The sequence below is a fragment of the Oncorhynchus gorbuscha genome, unplaced genomic scaffold (genome assembly GCF_021184085.1).
Source record: "Oncorhynchus gorbuscha isolate QuinsamMale2020 ecotype Even-year unplaced genomic scaffold, OgorEven_v1.0 Un_scaffold_1568, whole genome shotgun sequence".
NCBI classification, from domain to species: Eukaryota; Metazoa; Chordata; class Actinopteri; order Salmoniformes; family Salmonidae; genus Oncorhynchus; species Oncorhynchus gorbuscha.
In genome coordinates, this window is record NW_025746307.1 from 34,503 (window position 1) to 51,102 (window position 16,600).

Below are 16,600 nucleotides of genomic sequence, written 5' to 3' on the forward strand. Positions count from 1 at the left end.
CTCTGGATACTAACCCAACAATACAACTATTTCCACCACTGGGCTTACTGCAGTCACTACTTCAACCTTTACTGAACTACCATGAAAAATACTTTTAGACAGCTGAAGCAAGCATACTTTTTAAAAATGATCCTTTCTTATGGATGAGGGATTTGGCAGTGCGGTCATTGAGATTTCATACTTCTGATTTGAGCTGCAGGGGGATTAGCTCAAATGGTAGAGCGCTCGCTTAGCATGCGAGAGGTAGCGGGATCGATGCCCGCATCCTCCAACTATTTAGTTTGGTTCAATCAGCACACATTGTTGTTGTAGCTCTGGATACTAACCCAACAATACAACTATTTCCACCACTGGGCTTACTGCAGTCACTACTTCAACCTTTACTGAACTACCATGAAAAATACTTTTAGACAGCTGAAGCAAGCATACTTTTAAAAAAGTATCCTTTCTTATGGACGAGGGATTTGGCAGTGCGGTCATTGAGATTTCATACTTTGTGTTGGAGGCGCAGGGGGTTTAGCTCAAATGGTAGAGCGCTCGCTTAGCATGTGAGAGGTAGCAGGATCGATGCCTGCATCCTCAAACTATTTAGTTTGGTTCAATCAGCACACATTGTTGTTGTAGCTCTGGATACTAACCCAACAATACAACTATTTCCACCACTGGGCTTACTGCAGTCACTACTTCAACCTTTACTGAACTACCATGAAAAATACTTTTAGACAGCTGAAGCAAGCATACTTTTTAAAAATTATCCTTTCTTATGGACGAGGGATTTGGCAGTGCGGTCATTGAGATTTCATACTTTTAATTGGAGCTGCAGGGGGATTAGCTCAAATGGTAGAGCGCTCGCGTAGCATGCGAGAGGTAGCTGGATCGATGCCCGCATCCTCCAACTATTTAGTTTGGTTCAATCAGCACACGTTGTTGTAGCTCTGGATACTAACCCAACAATACAACTATTTCCATCACTGGGCTTACTGCAGTCACTACTTCAACCTTTACTGAACTACCATGAAAAATACTTTTAGACAACTGAAGCAAGCATACTTTTTTAAAATTATCCTGTCTTATGGACGAGGGATTTGGCAGTGCGGTCATTGAGATTTCATACTTCTGGTTGGAGCTGCAGGGGGATTAGCTCAAATGGTAGAGCGCTCGCTTAGCTTGCGAGAGGTAGCGTGATCGATGCCCGCTTCCTCCAACTATTTAGTTTGGTTCAATCAGCACACATTGTTTTTGTAGCTCTGGATACTAACCCAACAATACAACTATTTCCACCACTGGGCTTACTGCAGTCACTACTTCAACCTTTACTGAACTACCATGAAAAATACTTTTAGACAGCTGAAGCAAGTATCCTTTCTTAGGGACGAGGGATTTGGCAGTGCGGTAATTGAGATTTCATACTTCTTATTGGAGGCCTAGGGGGAGTAGCTCAAGTGGTAGAGTGCACGCTTAGCATGTGAGAGGTAGCGGGATCGATGCCTGCATCCTCCAACTATTTAGTTTGGTTCAATCAGCACACATTGTTGTTGTAGCTCTGGATACTAACCCAACAAAACAACTATTTCCACCACTGGGCTTACTGCAGTCCCTACTTCAACCTTTACTGAACTACCATGAAAAATACTTTTAGACAGATGAAGCAAGCATACTTTTAAAAAAAGTATCCTTTCTTATGGACGAGGGATTTGGCAGTGAGGACATTGAGATTTCATACTTCTTGTTGGAGGCACAGGGGGATTAGCTCAAATGGTATAGCGCTCGCTTAGCATGTGAGAGGTAGCAGAATGGATGCCCGCATCCTCCAACTATTTCGTTTGGTTCAATCATTGTTGTTGTAGCTCTGGATACGAACCCAACAATACAACTATTTCCACCACTGGGCTTACTGCAGTCACTACTTCAACCTTTACTGAACTACCATGAAAAAAACTTTTAGACAGCTGAAGCAAGCATACTTTTTTAAAAGTATCCTTTCTAATGGACGAGGGATTTGGCAGTGCGGTAATTGAGATTTCATACTTCTTGTTGAAGGAGCAGGGGGATTAGCTCAAATGGTAGAGCGCTCGCTTAGCATGTGAGAGGGAGTGGGATTGATGCCTGCATCCTCCAACTATTTAGTTTGGTTCAATCAGCACACATTGTTTTTGTAGCTCTGGATACTAACCCAACAATACAACTATTTCCACCACTGGGCTTACTGCAGTCACTACTTCAACCTTTACTGAACTACCATGAAAAATACTTTTAGACAGATGAAGCAAGCATACTTTTAAAAAAGTATCCTTTCTTATGGACGAGGGATTTGGCAGTGAGGACATTGAGATTTCATACTTCTTGTTGGAGGCACAGGGGGATTAGCTCAAATGGTAGAGCGCTCGCTTAGCATGTGAGAGGTAGCGGGATCGATGCCTGCATTCTCCAACTATTTAGTTTGGTTCAATCAGCACACATTGTTTTTGTAGCTCTGGATACTAACCCAACAATACAACTATTTCCACCACTGGGCTTACTGCAGTCACTACTTCAACCTTTACTGAACTACCGTGAAAATAACTTTTAGACAGCTGAAGCAAGCATACTTTTTCAAAATTATCCTGTCTTATGGACGTGGGATTTGGCAGTGCGGTCATTGAGATTTCATACTTCTTGTTGGAGGCACAGGGGGATTAGCTCAAATAGTATAGCGCTCGCTTAGCATGTGAGAGGTAGCGGGATCGATGCCTGCATTCTCCAACTATTTAGTTTGGTTCAATCAGCACACATTGTTGTTGATGCTCTGGATACTAACCCAACAATACAACTATTTCCACCACTGGGCTCACTGCAGTCACTACTTCAACCTTTACTGAACTACCATGAAAAATACTTTTAGACAGCTGAAGCAAGCATACTTTTAAAAAATTATCCTTTCTTATGGACGAGGGATTTGGCAGTGCGGTCATTGAGATTTCATACTTCTTATTGGAAGCACAGGGGGATTAGCTCAAATGGTAGAGTGCTCGCTTAGCATGTGAGAGGTAGTGGGATTGATGCCTGCATCCTCCAACTATTTAGTTTGGTTCAATCAGCACACATTGTTGTTGTAGCTCTGGATACTAACCCAACAATACAACTATTTCCACCACTGGGCTTACTGCAGTCACTACTTCAACCTTTACTGAACTACAATGAAAAAAACTTTTAGACAGCTGAAGCAAGCATACTTTTTAAAAATTATCCTTTCTTATGGACGAGGGATTTGGCAGTGCGGTCATTGAGATTTCATACTTCTTGTTGGAAGCACAGGGGGATTAGCTCAAATGGTAGAGTGCTCACTTAGCATATGATAGGTAGTTGGATTGATGCCTACATCCTCCAACTATTTAGTTTGGTTCAATCAGCACACATTGTTGTTGAAGCTCTGGATACTAACCCAACAATACAACTATTTCCACCACTGGGCTCACTGCAGTCACTACTTCAACCTTTACTGAACTAGCATGAAAAATACTTTCAGACAGCTGAAGCAAGCATACTTTTAAAAAAGTATCCTTTCTTATGGACGAGGGATTTGGCAGTGCGGTCATTGAGATTTCATACTTCTCATTGGAGCCGCAGGGGGATTAGCTCAAATGGTAGAGCGCTCGCTTAGCATGTGAGAGGTAGTGGGATTGATGCCCGTATCCTCCAACTATTTAGTTTGGTTCAATCAGCACACATTGTTGTTCTAGCTCTGGATACTAACCCAACAATACAACTATTTCCACCACTTGGCTTACTGCAGTCACTACTTCAACCTTTACTGAACTACCATGAAAAATACTTTTAGAGAGCTAAAGCAAGCATACTTTTTTTAAGTATCATTTCTTATGGACGAGGGATTTGACAGTGCGGTCATTGAGATTTCATACTTCTTGTAGGAGGCACAGGGGGATTAGCTCAAATGGTAGAGCGCTCGCTTAGCATGAGAGAGGTAGCGGATTCGATACCCGCATCCTCCAACTATTTAGTTTGGTTCAATCATTGTTGTTGTAGCTCTGGATACTAACCCAACAATACAACTATTTCCACCACTGAGCTTACTACAGTCACTACTTCAACCTTTACTGAACTACCATGAAAAATACTTTTAGACAGCTGAAGCAAGTATCCTTTCTTAGGGACGAGGGATTTGGCAGTGCGGTCATTGAGATTTCATACTTCTCGTTGAAGGAACAGGGGGATTAGCTCAAATGGTAGAGCGCTCGCTTAGCATGTGAGAGGTAGTGGGATTGATGCCTGCATCCTCAAACTATTTAGTTTGGTTCAATCAGCACACATTGTTGTTGTAGCTATGGATACTAACCCAACAATACAACTATTTCCACCACTGGGCTTACTGCAGTCACTACTTCAACCTTTACTGAACTACCATGAAAAATACTTTTAGACAGCTGAAGCAAGCATACTTTTTAAAAATTATCCTTTCTTATGGACGAGGGATTTGGCAGTGCGGTCATTGAGATGTCATACTTCTTGTTGGAAGCACAGGGGGATTACCTCAAATGGTAGAGCGCTCGCTTAGCATGTGAAAGGTACTGGGATCGATGCCTGCATCCTCCAACTATTTAGTTTGGTTCAATCAGCACACATTGTTGTTGAAGCTCTGGATACTAACCCAACAATACAACTATTTCCACCACTGGGCTCACTGCAGTCACTACTTCAACCTTTACTGAACTACCATGAAAAAAACATTTAGACAGCTGAAGCAAGCATACTTTTTAAAAATTATCCTTTCTTATGGACGAGGGATTTGGCAGTGCGGTCATTGAGATTTCATACTTCTGATAGGAGCTGCAGGGGGATTAGCTCAAATGGTAGAGCGCTTGCTTAGCATGCGAGAGGTAGCGGGATCGATTCCCGCATCCTCCAACTTTTTAGTTTGGTTCAATCAGCACACATTGTTGTTGTAGCTCTGGATACTAACCCAAAAATACAACTATTTCCACCACTGGGCTTACTGCAGTCACTACTTCAACCTTTACTGAACTACAATGAAAAATACTTTTAGACAGCTGAAGCAAGTATCCTTTCTAATGGTCAAGGGATTTGGCAGTGCAGTAATTGAGATTTCATACTTCTTGTTGGAAGCAAAGGGGGACTAGCTCAAATGGTAGAGCGCTCGCTTAGCATGCGAGAGGTAGCGGGATCGATTCCCGCATCCTCCAACTTTTTAGTTTGGTTCAATCAGCACACATTGTTGTTGAAGCTCTGGATACTAACCCAACAATACAACTATTTCCACCACTGGGCTCACTGCAGTCACTACGTCAACCTTTACTGAACTACCATGAAAAATACTTTTAGACAGCTGAAGCAAGCATACTTTTTAAAAAGTATCCTTTCTAATGGACGAGGGATTTGGCAGTGCGGTCATTGAGATTTCATACTTCTCGTTGAAGGAATAGGGGGATTAGCTCAAATGGTAGAGCGCTCGCTTAGCATGTGAGAGGGAGCGGGATTGATGCCTGCATCCTCCAACTATTTAGTTTGGTTCAATAAGCACACATTGTTGTTGTAGCTCTGGATACTAACCCAACAATACAACTATTTCCACCACTGGGCTTACTGCAGTCACTACTTCAACCTTTACTGAACTACCATGAAAAATACTTTTAGACAGCTGAAGCAAGCATACTTTTAAAAAAGTATCCTTTCTTATGGACGAGGGATTTGGCAGTGCGGTCATTGAGATTTCATACTTCTTGTTGAAGGAACAGGGGGATTAGCTCAAATGGTAGAGTGCTCGCTTAGCATGTGAGAGGTAGTGGGATTGATGCCTGCATCCTCCAACTATTTAGTTTGGTTCAATCAGCACACATTGTTGTTGTAGCTCTGGATACTAACCCAACAATACAACTATTTCCACCACTGGGCTTACTGCAGTCACTACTGCAACCTTTACTGAACTACAATGAAAAAAACTTTTAGACAGCTGAAGCAAGCATACTTTTTAAAAATTATCCTTTCTTATGGACGAGGGATTTGGCAGTGCGGTCATTGAGATTTCATACTTCTTGTTGGAAGCACAGGGGATTAGCTCAAATGGTAGAGTGCTCACTTAGCATATGATAGGTAGTTGGATCGATGCCTACATCCTCCAACTATTTAGTTTGGTTCAATCAGCACACATTGTTGTTGAAGCTCTGGATACTAACCCAACAATACAACTATTTCCACCACTGGGCTCACTGCAGTCACTACTTCAACCTTTACTGAACTAGCATGAAAAATACTTTCAGACAGCTGAAGCAAGCATACTTTTAAAAAAGTATCCTTTCTTATGGACGAGGGATTTGGCAGTGCGGTCATTGAGATTTCATACTTCTCATTGGAGCCGCAGGGGGATTAGCTCAAATGGTAGAGCGCTCGCTTAGCATGCGAGAGGTAGCGGGATCGATGCCCGTATCCTCCAACTATTTAGTTTGGTTCAATCAGCACACATTGTTGTTGTAGCTCTGGATACTAACCCAACAATACAACTATTTCCACCACTTGGCTTACTGCAGTCACTACTTCAACCTTTACTGAACTACCATGAAAAATACTTTTAGAGAGCTAAAGCAAGCATACTTTTTTAAAGTATCATTTCTTATGGACGAGGGATTTGACAGTGCGGTCATTGAGATTTCATACTTCTTGTTGGAGGCACGGGGGATTAGCTCAAATGGTAGAGCGCTCGCTTAGCATGAGAGAGGTAGCGGATTCGATACCCGCATCCTCCAACTATTTCGTTTGGTTCAATCAGCACACGTTGTTGTAGCTCTGGATACTAACCCAACAATACAACTATTTCCACCACTGGGCTTACTGCAGTCACTACTTCAACCTTTACTGAACTACCATGAAAAATATTTTTAGAGAGCTGAAGCAAGCATACTTTAAAAAAAGTATCCTTTCTTATGGACGAGGGATTTGGCAGTGCGGTCATTGAGATTTCATACTTCTTGTTGGAGGCGCAGGGGGATTAGCTCAAATGGTAGAGCGCTCGCTTAGCATGTGAGAGGTAGCGGGATTGATGCCTGCATCCTCCAACTATTTAGTTTGGTTCAATCAGCACACATTGTTGTTGTAGCTCTGGATACTAACCCAACAATACAACTATTTCCACCACTGGGCTTACTGCAGTCACTACTTCAACCTTTACTGAACTACCATGAAAAAAACTTTTAGACAGCTGAAACAAGCATACTTTTTAAAAAGTATCCTTTCTAATGGATGAGGGATTTGGCAGTGCGGTCATTGCGATTTCATACTTCTTGTTGAAGGAACAGGGGGATTAGCTCAAATGGTAGAGCGTTCGCTTAGCATTTGAGAGGGAGCGGGATCGATGCCTTCATCCTCCAACTATTTAGTTTGGTTCAATCAGCACACATTGTTGTTGTAGCTCTGGATACTAACCCAACAATACAACTATTTCCACCACTGGGCTTACTGCAGTCACTACTTCAACCTTTACTGAACTACCATGAAAAATACTTTTAGACAGCTGAAGCAAGCATACTTTTAAAAAATTATCCTATCTTAATCGACGATGGATTTGGCAGTGCGGCCATTGAGATTTCATACTTCTTATTGGAGTCACAGGGGGATTAGCTCAAATGGTAGAGTACTCGCTTAGCATGTGAGAGGTAGTGGGATTGTTTCCTGCATCCTCCAAATATTTAGTTTAGTTCAATCAGCACACATTGTTGTTGTAGCTCTGGATACTAACCCAACAATACAACTATTTCCACCACTGGGCTTACTGCAGTCACTACTTCAACCTTTACTGAAGTACCATGAAAAATACTTTTAGACAGCTGAAGCAAGCATACTTTAAAAAAAGTATCCTTTCTTATGGACGAGGGATTTGGCAGTGCGGTCATTGAGGTTTCATAATTCTGATTGGAGCTGCAGGGGGATTAGCTCAAATGGTAGAGCGCTCGCTTAGCATGTGAGAGGTAGTGGGATCGATGCCCACATCCTCCAAATATTTAGTTTGGTTCAATCAGCACACATTGTTGTTGAAGCTCTGGATACTAACCCAACAATACAACTATTTCCACCACTGGGCTCACTGCATTCACTACTTCAACCTTTACTGAACTACCATGAAAAATACTTTTAGACAGCTGAAGCAAGCATACTTTAAAAAAAGTATCCTTTCTTATGGACGAGGGATTTGGCAGTGCGGTCATTGAGGTTTCATACTTCTAATTGGAGCTGCAGGGGGATTAGCTCAAATGGTAGAGTGCTCGCTTAGCATGCGAGAGGTAGTGGGATCGATGCCCACATCCTCCAAATATTTAGTTTGGTTCAATCAGCACACATTGTTGTTGTAGCTCTGGATACTAACCCAACAATACAACTATTTCCACCACTGGGCTTACTGCAGGCAATACTTCAACCTTTACTGAACTACCATGAAAAATACTTTTAGACAGCTGAAGCAAGTATCCTTTCTTAGGGACGAGGGATTTGGCAGTGCGGTAATTGAGATTTCATACTTCTTATAGGAGGCACAGGGGGAGTAGCTCAAATGGTAGAGTGCTCGCTTAGCATGTGAGAGGTAGCGGGATCGATGCCTGCATCCTCAAACTATTTAGTTTGGTTCAATCAGCACACATTGTTGTTGTAGCTCTGGATATTAACCCAACAAAACAACTATTTCCACCACTGGGCTTACTGCAGTCTCTACTTCAACCTTTACTGAACTACCATGAAAAAAAACATTTAGACAGATGAGGCAAGCATACTTTTAAAAAAGTATCCTTTCTTATGGACGAGGGATTTGGCAGTGCGGACATTGAGATTTCATACTTCTTGTTGGAGGCACAGGGGGATTAGCTCAAATGGTAGAGCGCTCGCTTAGCATGTGAGAGGTAGCGGGATCGATGCCTGCATCCTCCAACTATTTCGTTTGGTTCAATCATTGTTGTTGTAGCTCTGGAAACGAACCCAACAATACAACTATTTCCACCACTGGGCTTACTGCAGTCACTACTTCAACTTTTACTGAACTACCATGAAAAATACTTTTAGACAGCTGAAGCAAGTATCCTTTCTTAGGGACGAGGGATTTGGCAGTGCGGTCATTGAGATTTCATACTTCTTGTTGAAGGAACAGAGGGATTAGCTCAAATGGTAGAGAGCTCACTTAGCATGTGAGAGGGAGCGGGATTGATGCCTGCATCCTCCAACTATTTAGTTTGGTTCAATCAGCACACATTGTTGTTGTAGCTCTGGATACTAACCCAATAATACAACTATTTCCACCACTGGGCTTACTGCAGTCACTACTTCAACCTTTACTGAACTACCATGAAAAATATTTTTAGACAGCTGAAGCAAGCATACTTTAAAAAAAGTATCCTTTCTTATGGACGAGGGATTTGGCAGTGCGGTCATTGAGATTTCATACTTCTTGTTGAAGGAACAGGGGGATTAGCTCAAATGGTAGAGCGCTCGCTTAACATGTGAGAGGGAGCGGGATTGATGCCTGCATCCTCCAACTATTTAGTTTGGTTCAATCAGCACACATTGTTGTTGTAGCTCTGGATATTAACCCAACAAAACAACTATTTCCACCACTGGGCTTACTGCATTCCCTACTTCAACCTTTACTGAACTACCATGAAAAAAACATTTAGACAGATGAAGCAAGCATACTTTTAAAAAAAGTATCCTTTCTTATGGACGAGGGATTTGGCAGTGAGGACATTGAGAGTTCATACTTCTTGTTGTAGGCACAGGGGGATTAGCTCAAATGGTAGAGCGCTAGCTTAGCATGTGAGAGGTAGCGGGATCAATGCCTGCATTCTCCAACTATTTAGTTTGGTTCAATCAGCACACATTGTTGTTGTAGCTCTGGATACTAACCCAACAATACAACTATTTCCACCACTGGGCTTATTGCAGTCACTACTTCAACCTTTACTGAAGTACCATGAAAAATACTTTTAGACAGCTGAAGCAAGCATACTTTTAAAAAAGTATCCTTTCTTATGAACGAGGGATTTGGCAGTGCGGTCATTGAGATTTCATACTTCTTGTTGGAGGCACAGGGGGATTAGCTCAAATGTTAGAGCGCTCGCTTAGCATGAGAGAGTTAGCAGAATCGATGCCCGCATCCTCCAACTATTTCGTTTGGTTCAATCATTGTTGTTGTAGCTCTGGAAACGAACCCAACAATACAACTATTTCCACCACTGGGCTTACTGCAGTCACTACTTCAACTTTTACTGAACTACCATGAAAAATACTTTTAGACAGCTGAAGCAAGTATCCTTTCTTAGGGACGAGGGATTTGGCAGTGCGGTCATTGAGATTTCATACTTCTTGTTGAAGGAACAGAGGGATTAGCTCAAATGGTAGAGAGCTCACTTAGCATGTGAGAGGGAGCGGGATTGATGCCTGCATCCTCCAACTATTTAGTTTGGTTCAATCAGCACACATTGTTGTTGTAGCTCTGGATACTAACCCAACAATACAACTATTTCCACCACTGGGCTTACTGCAGTCACTACTTCAACCTTTACTGAACTACCATGAAAAATATTTTTAGAGAGCTGAAGCAAGCATACTTTTAAAAAAGTATCCTTTCTTATGGACGAGGGATTTGGCAGTGCGGTCATTGAGATTTCATACTTCTTGTTGGAGGCGCAGGGGGATTAGCTCAAATGGTAGAGCGCTCGCTTAGCATGTGAGAGGTAGCGGGATTGATGCCTGCATCCTCCAACTATTTAGTTTGGTTCAATCAGCACACATTGTTGTTGTAGCTCTGGATACTAACCCAACAATACAACTATTTCCACCACTGGGCTTACTGCAGTCACTACTTCAACCTTTACTGAACTACCATGAAAAAAACTTTTAGACAGCTGAAACAAGCATACTTTTTAAAAAGTATCCTTTCTAATGGATGAGGGATTTGGCAGTGCGGTCATTGCGATTTCATACTTCTTGTTGAAGGAACAGGGGGATTAGCTCAAATGGTAGAGCGCTCGCTTAGCATTTGAGAGGGAGCGGGATCGATGCCTTCATCCTCCAACTATTTAGTTTGGTTCAATCAGCACACATTGTTGTTGTAGCTCTGGATACTAACCCAACAATACAACTATTTCCACCACTGGGCTTACTGCAGTCACTACTTCAACCTTTACTGAACTACCATGAAAAATACTTTTAGACAGCTGAAGCAAGCATACTTTTTAAAAATTATCCTATCTTAATCGACGATGGATTTGGCAGTGCGGTCATTGAGATTTCATACTTCTTATTGGAGTCACAGGGGGATTAGCTCAAATGGTAGAGTACTCGCTTAGCATGTGAGAGGTAGTGGGATTGTTTCCTGCATCCTCCAAATATTTAGTTTAGTTCAATCAGCACACATTGTTGTTGTAGCTCTGGATACTAACCCAACAATACAACTATTTCCACCACTGGGCTTACTGCAGTCACTACTTCAACCTTTACTGAAGTACCATGAAAAATACTTTTAGACAGCTGAAGCAAGCATACTTTTAAAAAAGTATCCTTTCTTATGGACGAGGGATTTGGCAGTGCGGTCATTGAGGTTTCATAATTCTGATTGGAGCTGCAGGGGGATTAGCTCAAATGGTAGAGCGCTCGCTTAGCATGCGAGAGGTAGTGGGATCGATGCCCACATCCTCCAAATATTTAGTTTGGTTCAATTAGCACACATTGTTGTTGTAGCTCTGGATACTAACCCAACAATACAACTATTTCCACCACTGGGCTTACTGCAGGCAATACTTCAACCTTTACTGAACTACCATGAAAAATACTTTTAGACAGCTGAAGCAAGTATACTTTTAAAAAAGTATCCTTTCTTATGAACGAGGGATTTGGCAGTGCGGTCATTGAGATTTCATACTTCTTGTTGGAGGCACAGGGGGATTAGCTCAAATGTTAGATCGCTCGCTTAGCATGAGAGAGGTAGCAGAATGGATGCCCGCATCCTCCAACTATTTCGTTTGGTTCAATCATTGTTGTTGTAGCTCTGGAAACGAACCCAACAATACAACTATTTCCACCACTGGGCTTACTGCAGTCACTACTTCAACTTTTACTGAACTACCATGAAAAATACTTTTAGACAGCTGAAGCAAGTATCCTTTCTTAGGGACGAGGGATTTGGCAGTGCGGTCATTGAGATTTCATACTTCTTGTTGAAGGAACAGAGGGATTAGCTCAAATGGTAGAGCGCTCACTTAGCATGTGAGAGGGAGCGGGATTGATGCCTGCATCCTCCAACTATTTAGTTTGGTTCAATCAGCACACATTGTTGTTGTAGCTCTGGATACTAACCCAACAATACAACTATTTCCACCACTGGGCTTACTGCAGTCACTACTTCAACCTTTACTGAACTACCATGAAAAATATTTTTAGAGAGCTGAAGCAAGCATACTTTTAAAAAAGTATCCTTTCTTATGGACGAGGGATTTGGCAGTGCGGTCATTGAGATTTCATACTTCTTGTTGGAGGCGCAGGGGATTAGCTCAAATGGTAGAGCGCTCGCTTAGCATGTGAGAGGTAGCGGGATTGATGCCTGCATCCTCCAACTATTTAGTTTGGTTCAATCAGCACACATTGTTGTTGTAGCTCTGGATACTAACCCAACAATACAACTATTTCCACCACTGGGCTTACTGCAGTCACTACTTCAACCTTTACTGAACTACCATGAAAAAAACTTTTAGACAGCTGAAGCAAGCATACTTTTTAAAAAGTATCCTTTCTAATGGATGAGGGATTTGGCAGTGCGGTCATTGAGATTTCATACTTCTTGTTGAAGGAACAGGGGATTAGCTCAAATGGTAGAGCGCTCGCTTAGCATTTGAGAGGGAGCGGGATCGATGCCTTCATCCTCCAACTATTTAGTTTGGTTCAATCAGCACACATTGTTGTTGTAGCTCTGGATACTAACCCAACAATACAACTATTTCCACCACTGGGCTTACTGCAGTCACTACTTCAACCTTTACTGAACTACCATGAAAAATACTTTTAGACAGCTGAAGCAAGCATACTTTTTAAAAATTATCCTATCTTAATCGACGATGGATTTGGCAGTGCGGTCATTGAGATTTCATACTTCTTGTTGGAGTCACAGGGGATTAGCTCAAATGGTAGAGTACTCGCTTAGCATGTGAGAGGTAGTGGGATTGTTTCCTGCATCCTCCAAATATTTAGTTTAGTTCAATCAGCACACATTGTTGTTGTAGCTCTGGATACTAACCCAACAATACAACTATTTCCACCACTGGGCTTACTGCAGTCACTACTTCAACCTTTACTGAAGTACCATGAAAAATACTTTTAGACAGCTGAAGCAAGCATACTTTTAAAAAAGTATCCTTTCTTATGGACGAGGGATTTGGCAGTGCGGTCATTGAGGTTTCATAATTCTGATTGGAGCTGCAGGGGATTAGCTCAAATGGTAGAGCGCTCGCTTAGCATGCGAGAGGTAGTGGGATCGATGCCCACATCCTCCAAATATTTAGTTTGGTTCAATTAGCACACATTGTTGTTGTAGCTCTGGATACTAACCCAACAATACAACTATTTCCACCACTGGGCTTACTGCAGGCAATACTTCAACCTTTACTGAACTACCATGAAAAATACTTTTAGACAGCTGAAGCAAGTATACTTTTAAAAAAGTATCCTTTCTTATGAACGAGGGATTTGGCAGTGCGGTCATTGAGATTTCATACTTCTTGTTGGAGGCACAGGGGGATTAGCTCAAATGTTAGATCGCTCGCTTAGCATGAGAGAGGTAGCAGAATGGATGCCCGCATCCTCCAACTATTTCGTTTGGTTCAATCATTGTTGTTGTAGCTCTGGAAACGAACCCAACAATACAACTATTTCCACCACTGGGCTTACTGCAGTCACTACTTCAACTTTTACTGAACTACCATGAAAAATACTTTTAGACAGCTGAAGCAAGTATCCTTTCTTAGGGACGAGGGATTTGGCAGTGCGGTCATTGAGATTTCATACTTCTTGTTGAAGGAACAGAGGGATTAGCTCAAATGGTAGAGCGCTCACTTAGCATGTGAGAGGGAGCGGGATTGATGCCTGCATCCTCCAACTATTTAGTTTGGTTCAATCAGCACACATTGTTGTTGTAGCTCTGGATACTAACCCAACAATACAACTATTTCCACCACTGGGCTTACTGCAGTCACTACTTCAACCTTTACTGAACTACCATGAAAAATATTTTTAGAGAGCTGAAGCAAGCATACTTTTTAAAAAGTATCCTTTCTTATGGACGAGGGATTTGGCAGTGCGGTCATTGAGATTTCATACTTCTTGTTGGAGGCGCAGGGGGATTAGCTCAAATGGTAGAGCGCTCGCTTAGCATGTGAGAGGTAGCGGGATTGATGCCTGCATCCTCCAACTATTTAGTTTGGTTCAATCAGCACACATTGTTGTTGTAGCTCTGGATACTAACCCAACAATAAAACTATTTCCACCACTGGGCTTACTGCAGTCACTACTTCAACCTTTACTGAACTACCATGAAAAAAACTTTTAGACAGCTGAAACAAGCATACTTTTTTAAAAGTATCCTTTCTAATGGATGAGGGATTTGGCAGTGCGGTCATTGCGATTTCATACTTCTTGTTGAAGGAACAGGGGGATTAGCTCAAATGGTAGAGCGCTCGCTTAGCATGTGAGAGGGAGCGGGATTGATGTCTGCATCCTCCAACTATTTAGTTTGGTTCAATCAGCACACATTGTTGTTGTAGCTCTGGATACTAACCCAACAATACAACTATTTCCACCACTGGGCTTACTGCAGTCACTACTTCAACCTTTACTGAAGTACCATGAAAAATACTTTTAGACAGCTGAAGCAAGCATACTTTTTAAAAATTATCCTATCTTAATCGACGATGGATTTGGCAGTGCGGTCATTGAGATTTCATACTTCTTATTGGAGTCACAGGGGGATTAGCTCAAATGGTAGAGTGCTCGCTTAGCATGTGAGAGGTAGTGGGATCAATACCCGCATCCTCCAACTATTTAGTTTGGTTCAATCATTGTTATTGTAGCTCTGGATTCTCACCCAACAATACAACTATTTCCACCACCGGGCTTTCTGCAGTCACTACTTCAACCTTTACTGAACTACCATGAAAAATACTTTTAGACAGCTGAAGCAAGCATACTTTTAAAAAGATATCCTTTCTTATGGACGAGCGATTTGGCAGTGCGGTCATTGAGATTTCATACTTCTTGTTGGAGACGCAGGGGGATTAGCTCAAATGTCAGAGCACTCGCTTAGCATGTGAGAGGTAGCGGGATCGATGCCTGCATCCTCCAACTATTTAGAGGGATTTGGCAGTGCGGTCATTGAGATTTCATACTTCTTGTTGGAGGTGCCGGGGGATTAGCTCAAATGGTAGAGTGCTTGTTTAGCATGCGAGAGGTAGCGGGATCTATGACTGCGTCCTCTAAATATTTAGTTTGGTTCAATCAGCACACATTGTTGTTGTAGCTCTGGATACTAACCCAACAATACAACTATTTCCACCACTGGGCTTACTGCAGTCACTACTTCAACCTTTACTGAACTACCATGAAAAATATTTTTAGAGAGCTGAAGCAAGCATACTTTAAAAAAAGTATCCTTTCTTATGGATGAGGGATTTGGCAGTGCGGTCATTGAGATTTCATACTTCTTGTTGGAGGCGCAGGGGATTAGCTCAAATGGTAGAGCGCTCGCTTAGCATGTGAGAGGTAGTGTGATCGATGCCTGCATCATCCAACTATTTAGTTTGGTTCAATCAGCACACATTGTTGTTGTAGCTCTGGATACTAACCCAACAATACAACTATTTCCACCACTGGGCTTACTGCAGTCACTACTTCAACCTTTACTGAACTACCATGAAAAATATTTTTAGACAGCTGAAGCAAGCATACTTTTAAAAAAGTATCCTTTCTTATGGACGAGGGATTTGGCAGTGCGGTCATTGAGATTTCATACTTCTTGTTGGAGGCGCAGGGGGATTAGCTCAAATGGTAGAGCGCTCGCTTAGCATGTGAGAGGTAGCGGGATTGATGCCTGCATCCTCCAACTATTCAGTTTGGTTCAATCAGCACACATTGTTGTTGTAGCTCTGGATACTAACCCAACAATACAACTATTTCCACCACTGGGCTTACTGCAGTCACTACTTCAACCTTTACTGAACTACCATGAAAAAACTTTTAGACAGCTGAAACAAGCATACTTTTTAAAAAGTATCCTTTCTAATGGATGAGGGATTTGGCAGTGCGGTCATTGAGATTTCATACTTCTTGTTGAAGGAACAGGGGGATTAGCTCAAATGGTAGAGCGCTCGCTTAGCATGTGAGAGGGATCGGGATTGATGCCTTCATCCTCCAACTATTTAGTTTGGTTCAATCAGCACACATTGTTGTTGTAGCTCTGGATACTAACCCAACAATACAACTATTTCCACCACTGGGCTTACTGCAGTCACTACTTCAACCTTTACTGAACTACCATGAAAAATACTTTTAGACAGCTGAAGCAAGCATA

The 16,600-nt window shown here is 42.0% G+C and overlaps 6 non-coding genes across 6 annotated transcripts; all 6 read left to right on the forward strand.

The window, feature by feature from the left end:
- The first annotated feature begins 198 nt into the window (after positions 1-198).
- trnaa-agc lies at positions 199-271 on the forward strand. Its single transcript has one exon. It is a non-coding gene; the product is annotated as a tRNA-Ala (tRNA).
- Positions 272-4,829: 4,558 nt separating this feature from the next.
- On the forward strand, positions 4,830-4,902 carry trnaa-agc. Its single transcript has one exon. It is a non-coding gene; the product is annotated as a tRNA-Ala (tRNA).
- A 223-nt stretch (positions 4,903-5,125) lies between these two features.
- trnaa-agc lies at positions 5,126-5,198 on the forward strand. Its single transcript has one exon. It is a non-coding gene; the product is annotated as a tRNA-Ala (tRNA).
- A 1,174-nt stretch (positions 5,199-6,372) lies between these two features.
- Positions 6,373-6,445, forward strand: trnaa-agc. Its single transcript has one exon. It is a non-coding gene; the product is annotated as a tRNA-Ala (tRNA).
- A 1,795-nt stretch (positions 6,446-8,240) lies between these two features.
- On the forward strand, positions 8,241-8,313 carry trnaa-agc. The gene has a single exon. It is a non-coding gene; the product is annotated as a tRNA-Ala (tRNA).
- Positions 8,314-11,613: 3,300 nt separating this feature from the next.
- On the forward strand, positions 11,614-11,686 carry trnaa-agc. Its single transcript has one exon. It is a non-coding gene; the product is annotated as a tRNA-Ala (tRNA).
- The last annotated feature ends 4,914 nt before the right edge of the window (positions 11,687-16,600 follow it).